Source organism: Heptranchias perlo, unplaced genomic scaffold (genome assembly GCF_035084215.1).
Source record: "Heptranchias perlo isolate sHepPer1 unplaced genomic scaffold, sHepPer1.hap1 HAP1_SCAFFOLD_54, whole genome shotgun sequence".
Classification (NCBI taxonomy): Eukaryota; Metazoa; Chordata; class Chondrichthyes; order Hexanchiformes; family Hexanchidae; genus Heptranchias; species Heptranchias perlo.
This window is the reverse complement of record NW_027139559.1, coordinates 1100978-1113609: the sequence shown is the minus strand read 5'-3', so window position 1 is coordinate 1113609 and position 12632 is coordinate 1100978.

Sequence of the window (12632 nt, the reverse complement as noted above, 5' to 3'; positions counted from 1 at the left end):
AGTTACTAATGAAACCAAGTACGAAATCAGGAGAGACATCTTACCCAGAGAGTGGTTAGAATGTGCAACTCGCTACCACGTGGAATGGTTGAGGCGAAAAGTGCAGATGCATTTAAGGGGAAGGTGGATAAATACTCGAGGGGGCCAGAAATAGAAAGATAAGTTGATAGGATGGGAAGAAGTAGTGTGGGGAACGCTCGTGTGGAACATAAATCCAGACAAAGACCTGTTGGGCCAAGTGGGCTGTTCCTGATCTGTAAAATTCTTTGTCAGTCAGTGAATATTTTTATTACACCAGCTCTTTCATCAACACACAGTGTCAGAATTATCAGCCCGAAAATGAGCAGGGATACTGTCGTAATAAAAGCCCAATATTGAGCATGGATACAGTCAGTAATATCAACGCTATATTGAGCACAGGTACAGTCAGTAATATCAGCTCTATGATCAATAGAGCTACTCTCAGAAGTATAAGCTCTATACTCAAAACTTATACTGTCGGGGGTATCATCTCGAAAATCAGTACAGATACTCTCAGTAACATCAGCTCTATAATCAATACAGTTGCTGTCAGTAATATCAGCTCTATAATCAATACAGTTACTCTCAGTAACATTAGCTCTATAATCAGTACAGATACTGTCAGTAATATCAGCTCGATAATCAAGACAGACACTGTCAGTAATATCAACTCTATAATCAATACAGATACTCTCAGTAATATCAGCAATATAATCAACACAGATACTCTCAGTAATATCAGTACTTTTTAGTTTAACGATACTAGCGCTGCTTTATAACAACTGGACTTGCACTTTGAAACAGTCTCGAATCGCCAATACCAGGCCACATTCACCCGCCACATCATATCAGCGGCTCAGTGGTCGGTCTGATGCATCGAATCGGGATAACAACGCCTCCCCCTGGATCCCGGTTTTCGTGCCATTCGGGTGATTTACTTCCCGCGTAAACCGGGTATAAAAAATCCAATCTCTTTTAACCCCAGATCCCCACTCCTCCTCAAGAGTACAGCGGGTTAAACCTCCTCCCTCACTGAGGGGCCAATCAGAGATTTATGAATACATTCTCATCCCACACTGAGGGGCCAATGGGAGACCCACACAGGTCCACTTTCCAGCAGTCACCGGGAAACTTGGGTGTTCTCACTCCACAAACCCAGGAACACTGAGTCCGATTGCAAGTGACTAACTGCAGCGCAGACTGAGACCCAGCCTGATCCCTTCCTGTCTGTACATTTACCCAGTGTCCCACTGCAGCCCAGACTGAGCGCCACCCTGGGCCCTTCCTATCTGTACATTGACACCGTGTCTCACTGCAGCCCAGACTGAGACCTACCCTGGGCCCTTCCTGTCTGTACCTTGACCCAATGTCCCTCTGCAGCCCAGACTGAGGGCCTCCTGGTACATTGAGTGTCCCATTGCTGCCCAGACTGAGACCCGCCCTGGGCCCTTTCCGTCTGTAAATTGACCCAGTGTCCCACTGAAGCGCAGAATGAGCGCCAGCCTCGGCACCTTCCTCTCTGTACATTGACACAGTGTCTCATTGCAGCCCAGACTGAGTCCTACCCTGGGACCTTCCTTTCTGTACATTTACCCAGTTCACACTGCAGCCCAGACTGAGTCCTATCCTGTTCCCTTCCTGTCTGTATTTTGACCCAGTGACCCACTGCAGCCCAGACTGAGTCCTATCCTGTTCCCTTCCTGTCTGTACATTTACCCAGTGTCTCAATGTAGCCCAGACTGAGTCCTACCCTGGGACCTTCCTTTCTGTACATTTACCCAGTGTCACACTGTCGCCCAGACTGAGTCCTCTCCTGTTCCCTTTCTGTCTGTACATTTACCCAGTGTCACACTGTCGCCAAGACTGAGTCCTATCCTGTGCCCTTCCTGTCTGTACGTTGACCCAGTTTCGCACTGTAGCCCAGACTGAGTCGTATCCTGTTCCCTTCCTGTCTGTACGTTGACCCAGTGTCACACTGTCGCCCAGACTGAGTCCTATCCTGTTGCCTTCCTGTCTGTATATTTACCCAGTGTCACACTGTAGCCCAGACTGAGTCGTATCCTGTTCCCTTCCTGTATGTATGTTGAACCAGTGTCACACTGTCGCCCAGACTGAGCCCCACACTGAGCCCTTCCTGTTTGTAAATTGAACTAGTGTCCAATTGTAGCCCAGACTGAGTGCTGCTCTGTCCATTCCTGTCTGTACATTGAGACAATGCTCCATTGGGGAACATTCAGCCCCGGATATCGTGCAGAATCAGTGCTCGTGGGACCGGGTGACTGAGTCTCGGGATCCTGTCGCTGCGCCTCTGACGTCACAATGGGAGACAACACTCGCTCAGCTCGGGCTTCAAACGTGGAGCGCGGCCCGTGAATGGAGAGGGTCAGAGAATCGGTCCAAATGATCAAGGACTGAGAGCACATCGCTTTTAAACAGAGACAGAATGATCCGGGACTGAGAGCACATCGCTTTTAAACAGAGACAGAATGATCCGGGACTGAGAGCACATCGCTTTTAAACAGAGACAGAATGATCCGGGACTGAGAGCACATCGCTTTTAAACAGAGACAGAATGATCCGGGACTGACAGCACATCGCTTTTAAATAGAGACAGAATGATCCGGGACTGACAGTACACCCCTTTTAAACAGAGATAGAATGATCCGGGACTGACAGTACACCCCTTTTAAACAGAGATAGAATGATCCGGGACTGAGAGCACATCGCTTTTAAACAGAGATAGAATGATCCGGGACTGAGAGCACATCGCTTTTAAACAGAGACAGAATGATCCGGGACTGAGAGCACATCGCTTTTAAACAGAGACAGAATGATCCGGGACTGAGAGCACATCGCTTTTAAACAGAGACAGAATGATCCGGGACTGAGAGCACATCGCTTTTAAACAGAGACAGATTGATCCGGCACTGACAGCACATCGCTTTTAAACAGAGACAGAATGATCCGGGACTGACAGCACATCGCTTTTAAACAGAGACAGAATGATCCGGGACTGAGAGCACATCGCTTTTAAACAGAGACAGAATGATCCGGGACTGAGAGCACATCGCTTTTAAACAGAGACAGAATGATCCGGGACTGAGAGCACATCGCTTTTAAACAGAGACAGAATGATCCGGGACTGACAGCATATCGCTTTTAAACAGAGACAGAATGATCCGGGACTGAGAGCACATCGCTTTTAAACAGAGACAAAATGATCCGGGACTGAGAGCACATCGCTTTTAAACAGAGACAGAATGATCCGGGACTGAGAGCACATCGCTTTTAAACAGAGACAGAATGATCCGGGACTGAGAGCACATCGCTTTTAAACAGAGACAGAATGATCCGGGACTGAGACCACATCGCTTTTAAACAGAGATAGAATGATCCGGCACTGACAGCACATCGCTTTTAAACAGAGACAGAATGATCCGGGACTGAGAGCACATCGCTTTTAAACAGAGACAGAATGATCCGGGACTGAGACCACATCGCTTTTAAACAGAGACAGAATGATCCGGGACTGAGAGCACATCGCTTTTAAACAGAGACAGAATGATCCGGGACTGACAGCACATCGCTTTTAAATAGAGACAGAATGATCCGGGACTGACAGTACACCCCTTTTAAACAGAGACAGAATGATCCGGGACTGAGAGCACATCGCTTTTAAACAGAGACAGAATGATCCGGGACTGAGACCACATCGCTTTTAAACAGAGATAGAATGATCCGGGACTGAGAGCACATCGCTTTTAAACAGAGACAGAATGATCCGGGACTGAGAGCACATCGCTTTTAAACAGAGACAGAATGATCCGGGACTGAGAGCACATCACTTTTAAACAGAGATAGAATGATCCGGGACTGACAGCACATCGCTTTTCAACAGACACAGACTGATCTGAGACTGACAGTGCACCCCTTTTAAACAGACACAGAGTGATCCGGGACTGACAGTACACCCCTTTTAAACACTAGAATGCAATCACCATTTGCTCACATTTTTTTGATCGGACTTTGCTTTTCAAAGCTGACGTTTATTTCACTGGCTGTTTGAGAATAAAGATGTTATTGCAGCTGCGTTTATCTGAACATTTCCCCAAATTGTAACATTCAGTTCATGCAAAATATACCTAGCAGCTTTTTCACTATCCGGTGCAGGAATCAGTTTTTCGGTACCTTCCGTACTGCAGCGAACCTCGCTCCCCGTGCACTTTCCGCCCCCCCTCCCCGACCACCTGGAGCTGTCGGCGCGGCTTTAAATTCAGCTTGTCCGTCTGTTTCAGCAAAACGGAGATTTCAGCCGGAGCTGAGATCTGCTCCTCGGCCCGAGTCCGTTGCAAAATAACAGGTTGAGAAAGTCCTCAGCGCACTTTGTTTTGTTTTCAATGGGGGTTTGAGACAAAAATAAAAACGATTCCCCAGCCCAGATTCTTCCGTTTCAGGCAATGAATCTCATGAACAACTGTAACCTGCTGAAAGACAAACCAGTAACCTTCAAAACAACGATTGTTCAGAAACATCGGCAAGTGAATGTCAAATGGAAACAACATAAAATCTGATAGAGTAAAGTGACAAAAGGAAATCAACTCGAAAGATGCAGTGATACAAGGGAAAGACAACAAAGTTCTGTACAAAAATGTGCAACATAAGCCTGAATCATCTGTAATCTCTTCCACAATGTATAACATAGGCCTGAAACATCTGTAATCACTGTAACATACTGAAACATAGGCCTGAAACATCACTAAACTCTGTAACATTGTATAACATAGGCCTGAGGCATCTGTAAACTCTGTAACATTGTATAATATAGGCCTGAAACATCTGTAAACTCTGTAACATTGTATAACATAGGTCTGAAACATATTCAAACTCTGTAACATTGTATAACATAGGACTGAAACATTTATAAACTCTGTAACATTGTATAACATAGGCCTGAAACATCTCTAAACTCTGTAACATTGTATAACATAGGCCTGAAACATCTCTAAACTCTGTAACATTGTGTAACATAGGCCTGAAAATTTTTTAAACTCTTAACATTGGATAACATAGGCCTGAAACATCTCTGAACTCTGTAACATTGTGTAACATAGGCCTGAAACATTTCTAAACTCTTAACATTGTATAACATAGACCTGAAACATTTCTAAACTCTTAACATTGTATAACATAGGCCTGAAACATCTCTGAACTCTGTAACATTGTGTAACATCGGCCTGAAACATTTCTAAACTCTTAACATTGTATAACATAGGCCTGAAACATCTCTGAACTCTGTAACATTGTGTAACTTAGGCCAGAAACATTTCTAAACTCTGTAACATTGTATAACATAGGCCTGAAACAGGTAGGTCAGGCCTGTGTTACACATTGATGGAGCGATTATTGATGTTCCAGGATTATGTTACACAATGTTGCAGGGATTAGAGACGTTCAGAACAAAGTTACACATTGTTAGAAATATTGCAGATATCTCAGGTCTTTGCTGCGCATTTTTGCGAAAATCCAGATGTTTCAGGCCTATGTTACAGGTTGTTGTAGATATTAGATGAGGTTCAGAACTATACGATACATTACTGTGGAGATTACAGATTTTTCAGGCCTATGTTACCAATTGTTGTGAAGATGACAGGTGATCCAGGTCCATGTTGCACATTTTGCAATGAGTGGAGATGTTTCAGGCCTATTTCACACATTTCTGCAGAGATTAGAGATGTTTCTGGCTCATGTTACACACACTCCTTTTTAACAGACACGGTATGATCGGGGACTGATCGCACACCTCTTTTCAACAGAAAAAGACACAGATCTCTATCTCTCTCTGACTCACTCTCTGTCATCCTGTGTCCCCGTCTCTCTATCTACCTGTCGCTCCGGTTTTCTTCCTCACTCTTTCTCAACCGTTTCCCTCTCTGTCTCTGCTTGTTTACCTTTGTTTCTCTCTCGCCCTCTCTCTGTCTGTCCTTCTCTCACTCTCTCTTCCTCTCGCTCATCATCTCTCTCTGTCTCTATTTTTCTCTGTCTCTCTATGTAATTCCGTGTGTGTCTCTCTCTCTGTCTCTCTCCTTGTCGCTCCCACTCTCTCTCCTTTTATCTCTGTCTCTCCATCTGCCTCTCTCTCTCTCTCTCTCTCTCTCTCTCCCCCTCTCGGTCTCCCTGTCTCTCTCTGCCTGTTCATATGTATTTCTCTGTCTCTGTTTCTCTTTGTCTCTTTTTCTATCTGACACTGTTTCACTTTCTTGGTCACACTCTCTCTGCCCTGCCTCTCTCTCTTTCTCTGCCCTTATCTCTGTTTCTCTGTCTCCTTTTTCTCTCTATCTCTTTTTCTCCCTCTTTTCACTGTCTCTTTCTCTTTCTATTCTCTCTTTCTCTCCCTCTTGTCCCTTTCTCTAAATATCAATCTCTCACTATCCCTCTTTCCCTCCATCTTGTCTTTCTTTCTCTCCCTCCTTTCTGTGTGTCTTCCTCTTTCTCTCACCACTCTCTCTATCTTTCTATTTCCCTCTCTCCCTGGCTTTCCCTCTCTGTCTTTAGTTTACTTTCTCATTCTTGCCTCCACCTCAACTCTTTCCCTTTCCATTTCTTTGGGTCTCTCCGTCTTTCTGTGTCCGTTGTGTCTCTCTCTCCCTCCAAGCACTTTGTCTCTGTCTCTACTCTCTCTTTCACTCTCGCTCTGTATCTCTCTCCGTCTCCGACTCTTGACTTTCTCTCTCACTGTCATCCCGTCCCGCTCTCTGTTCTCTCGATCTCTCTCTTTCCCTATGTCTCTCTCTCCCCCTCTCTTTTTGTTTCTGTTGATGATTAGAGAGTTGTTTCCTAACACAGCACAGTCTCTCTCTGTCCCGCTCTCTCCCTTTTTGACAATGATTCTTTCACACTATCCCTGTCTTTCTTTCTGTGTGTCTGCTCCAATCCCTTTCACTCTCGCTGTCTGTGACTTTCTATCTGTTTCTCGCTGTGTCTCTCTCTGCCTCGATATCCCCTCTCTCTTTCCCGATCGAGCTCTGTCTCTCTCTCTCTGGCTCTCTCTTTCTCTCTCACCCTTTCTCCCACTCTGTCCCCATCTCTGTCTCTCTCCCTGTCTCTCCCTCTTGTCTTTCTTTCTCTCCCTGACTATCCTCTGCCCCCTCACTGCTTTGTCTCTCGCTCTCCGTCTCTCCATCTCTCGCTATCTGTCTCACTCTCTGATTGGCTCTGTGTGTGTGTCTATCTCTCTTTCTTTCACTCTCTTTTTATTTCTGTTGATCGTTACAGACTTTTCCCTCTCTCTCTGTCTCTCCCTCTCTCTACCTCTCCGTCTCTCTCTTTCTCTCTCTCTGTCTCACTCTTTCTGTCCCACTCCTTTTCTCTCTATCTGTGTCCCACTCATTCTCTCTCTCCCCCTCTCTCTCTGTCTCAGTCCCTCTATGAGACTCTCGCTCTCTATCTCGCTCTGTCTCTGTCTGTCTCTCTCGTTCTCTCTTTCTCTCTCTGTCTCTCTCCGTCTCTCTCTCACTCCCTCTCCCTCTCCGGTCTCTCTCTCTCTCGCTCGCTCTATCTCTCCGTTTCTCTCTCGGTCTCTCTCTCCCGGTCTGTCTCTTTACCTCTGTCTCTATCCCTCGCTCTCTCTGCCTGTCTAACGCTATCTGTGCCTCTCGCTCTGTCTCCCTTTCTCTCGGTCTCTCTTTAATTTCTGTGTATGTGTGTATTTCTCTCTCTCTGTTTATTTCTCACCCTCTATCTCCCTCTCTCTCCCACTCCTGTCTGTCTCTATTACTGTCTCTCTATCTTTCACTCTCCCTGTCTCACTCTCTCTGTCGAACTCCTTGTCTCTCTCTCCCTCTGTCTCTCTGTCTGTCTCTCTCTCTGTCTGCCTCTCTCTCTGCCTCTGTCCCTTTAAGAGACTCTCTCTCTCTCTCGGTTTCTCTCTGTCTCTCGACATCTCCCTCTCTCTATCTGTTGCTCTCTCTCTGCCTCCACATCTGTAGGTCTCCCTCTGTCTCTTTCTCTCTCTGATGCCGTGTGTGTGTGTCTTTCTCTCCCTCTGTTGCCTTCTCACCCTCTATCTCCTACTCTCTCTTTCCACTCTCTTTCTTTTTATCTGTCTCCCCATCTCTATGTCTCTCTCTCTCTGTCTCTCTCCGACTCCATGTGTGTGTGTGTGAGTGTTTGTATTTTTCTCTCGATCTCCTTCTCACCCTCTATCTCCCATTCTCTCCTCCTGCAATCTGTCTCTCTCACTGTCTTTCTATCTCCAGCTCTCTTTGTTTCACTCCGTCTCTCTGTCTTTCTCTCCCTTTCTCTCTCACTCTTTCTCCCTCTCCCCTCTCTCTATATATCTCCCCATCTGTTCCTCTCTCCGTCTCTCTCGCTCGCTCTGTCTCTGTCTCTGTCTCTCTCTCTATCTGCCCCTTTCTCCGTGTCTCTCTCGGTCCCGCTATTTCTCTATGTTTCTCTCTCTCTCGTTCTGTCTCTGTCACCCTCTCTCTCTATCTTTATCTGCCTTGCTCCCTCACTCTCTCTCCCTCTCTCACATTCTCTCCCTCTCTTCCACTTCTATCTCTCCATCACTCCTGGTCAGCAGGGTCCCCTGGTGGAAGGTGCAGTAGGTGCTGACACGGTGCGTCTATTCTGACACAGGAGATTATGCCCTTGGGGTGAAATACCAATGAGGCAGCCTGTCATTGTGGAGCCCGTCCCTCAAGGATAGTCAGTATCTATGGGGGTGGGAGGCTGGGAAAAAGCAAACTTCAAAATCATGTGAATCACTAATGTTACCAGAGTAACTGTTGAATGCGGAGGGTTAAACTCAGCTGGATTTCAACAACAGGCCTCTGGGGGGAGCAGGAATGTTTTAGACAAAGGTTGTCTGGAAGCAGGAAGTATTACACCTCATCGTTCGTTGAATCCCACATCACAGGAAAAGGCCACCCGGCCCTTTCTGTTGAGACCGGCTCTTTGAAAGTGCTATTCAATTAGCCCTACTCCACTGTTCTTTCCCCATAGCACTGCAAATTTTAGCCCTTCAAGTATTTATCTAATTCCGGTTGAAAAGTCACAATTGAATCAACTTCCGCCACCCTTTCATGCTGTGCATTCCAGATCATAACAGCTCGCTAACAAAGGAGAATTCTCCTCATCGTCGCACTCTGGTTCTTTAGCTGATTATCTTAAATCTGTCTCCTCTGGTTACCGACATTCATTCCGGTTGAATTCGCCTATCATTGGCTCTATTCTCGACAATCTCTCCTTATGCCTTTCTGCTCCAAGGAGAACAATTCCAGATTCTCCAGTCTCCCCACGTAACTGAACTCCCTCATCCCTGGACCTATACCAGTAAATCTCCTCTGCATCCTCTCCAAGGCCTTCCTAATGTGTAGTGCCCAAGAATTGGACACAATGCTCCAGCCGAGGCCTAACCCAGCGATTTATAAAGGTGTTGCCTAACATTGTTTTATAACTATATCCAGTTCACTGTGGAGGATCCAACAAAAAGCCAAAGCCCTGGGTTCAGAAGGTGAGCAGCAAGAAAGTTTTCTTTTCATTGTGCCCTGTCCGTGAATCCAATACTGACAGTGTTTGAAATGTAGAGACAACTTCTGTGAGGAACGTTCAGCGGAAGACCAGCTCTCTCTGCTGGATGAGGACAGACTGAAGCCTGGGATCGCCTCTCTTGGTTTCGAAGGATTATAGGAACAGGAGTAGGCCTTTTACCCTCTAGCCTTTTCCGTCATTTAATGAAATCATTGCTGACCTGTGACCTAACTCCATATACTCGCCTTAGCCCCATATCACTTAATAACTTTGGTTAACAAAAATCTATCAATCTCAGATTTAAAATCAACAATTGAACAATCATCAACTGCCGTTTGTTGAAGAGAGTACCATACATATACCACCCTTTGCGTGTACAAGTGTTTCCTAACTTCACTCCTGAAAGTCCTGGCTCTAATTTTTAGGCTCTGTCCCCTCGTCCCAGAATCCCCAACCAGCGGAAATAGTTTCTCTCTATCTATCCTATCAGTTACCCTTAACATCTTGAAAATTTCGATCAAATCACCCCGTAATTTTCTAAATTCCAAGGAATACAACCCTAGTTTGTATAATCTCTACTCATAATTTAACCCTTGGAGTCCAGTTATCATTCTAGTAAATCTACGCTGCACTCCCTCCAAGGCCAAAATATCCTGCCGAAGGTGCGGTGTCCAGCACTGAAGACAGATCTCCAGCTGTGGTCTAACCAGGGCTTTGTGTAGCTGTATCGTAACTTGTACTCCCTGTATTCTAGTCCTCTAGAATCAAGGCTGGCATTCCATTCGGCTTTTTCATTATTTTCTGGACCTGCCCATGATATTTTCATGATCCATGTACATGGAACCCTAAGTCTCGTTGGAGTTCCACTGGTTCGAGCTTTCCACCATATAGAAAGTACTTTGATCTATCATTTTAGGTCCAAAATGGATGACCTCACAGTACCTTACATTCTGATCCATTTGCCACAGTTTTGCCCATTTACTTAATTTATTAATATTTCTCTGTAATTCTATGCTTCTATCTACACTTTTAAAATGCTGCCTATCATTATGTCATCGACAAATTTGCCTATGTGGCTCCCTACCCCGACATCTAAGTCGTTAATAAACACAGTGAATATTTGTGGTCCGAGCTCAGATCCCTGTGGGACACCACCATTCATATCCTGCCAATGTGAGTACCTGGCCATTATCCCAAGTATATGAAGTAGAGAGAATCCGGAGATATTCCCGTGAGAGACTGTTGAACAAGTTCGGAGGAAAGATCACACGCAGTCTTCAGGCAACAGAAGGAAATAACGTGCATTTATCTAGCGCCTTTCAGGGCCTCGGGAAGTCCCAAAGCGCTTCACAGCCAATGAAAATAGTCACTGTTCTAATGTTGGAAACGTGGCAGCCAAAAGGTCAAATAAACAGCAATGGGAGAATGATCAGATGATCTGTTTTTAGTGATTTTAGTTGAGGGATAAATGTTCGCCAGCACGCCGCAAAGAACTCCCCTACTCTTCTTCCAACAGTGGCCGTGGGATCATTTACATCCACCTGAGAGGGCAGAGGGGGCCTCAGTTTAACGTCTCATCCGAAAGACGGCACCGACGACAGTGCAGCACCCCCTCGGCATTGGCGACCGAGATTGTGGGCTTAATCATCTGGAGTGGAGAACGAATCCACGACCCACTCAGATGCAATGGAGCGACCAACTGAGCTCGGTGAAAGAGCAGGATATAATTGGAGGGAGTGAGGAATAAATGTCCATTTAAGAACATCCATTGTCTCCTTACTCCCATTGAACTGGTCAGTGTCCCGTTACCTTGAACATGGACATATAAATAATAAGAAACAATGGAACAAGTGCTTTCAAATTAGGTGATAGATATCGATTGCCACAAGCTGGTTTAAATTAGCTATATCGTGTATAAGAATAGCTGCTTTCGATCACAAGAATGTCACTTTAAATAAATAAAAGCTGCTTTAATAAATACATGGTTTCAAATGATTCATCCACTGCTTGAAGTTAGATTTGTTCTCTAAAATTTTAGATAAGCGATTTTAATTTATTGACATTTTGCATTAAATTACACATAGATAAGTCAGGTAAATGCGTGGCTGGAGCAATGGTGCAGGAGGGATGGCGTCAGGTTCCTGGGACATTGAGATCAGTTCTGGGGCAGGAGAGATCTGTACAAGCTGGACGGTTTGCGCCACGATAGAGCTGGAACAAATTTCCTTGCGTGGAGTTTAACTGGTGCTGTCGGGGAGGGTTTTAAATAATTTGGCAGTGGGTGGGCACCAGAACGAAACATTGGCGAGGAGTAACAAGGTGCACAGAGGACTGGGAGAGACAAATTTCAGTAGAGTAATTAGTAGTACAGATATAGGAGGAATCAAGCAGTGAGCCAAAGTGATGAGGCAGTCTACGATGTGTTTGGAGTGAGTGTGTGTAATTACTGGTAGCGTGGAAAATACGGTTGGTGAACTCCATGCACAAGTCGCCTCATGGACTATGATATAGTGGTAATCGCAGAATCCTGGCTCAAGGGCGAGTAGGATTAGATACTTAATATTCTGGGCTATACGCTATTCTGGAAATATAGGGAAGGGAAGAAAGGAATGGGTCGAAGACAGTTTTGATCAAATAAAGTATTTTAGCACTGGAAAGGGATGATGTAGTGCGGGGTCAACGACAGAATCTGTTTGTTTAGAATTAAGGGACAAAAGAGGAGCTATTTCACTCATGGGTGTATATTACAGGCCACCAAATAGTGGGAAGGAGATAGAGGTGCAAATGGCAGGCTAATAACTGAAAGATGAAAGAACTATAGAGTAGTGATAATGCGGTTCTTGAATTATCCCAAATATAGTCTGGGACAGTAACAGTGTAAATGGCAATCAGTGGAGTATTTCCTGAAATGTACTCAATTTCTTGATCAGTGTGTTTCCAGCCAAATGAGGAAGGAAGCAGTCCTGGACCTAGTTCTGCGGAATGAAGTGGGCAGGTGGAGCATGTATCATTGGGGGAGCACCTGGGGAACAATGATCACAATATTATTAGGTTTACAATCGTTATTGAATAGGACATGG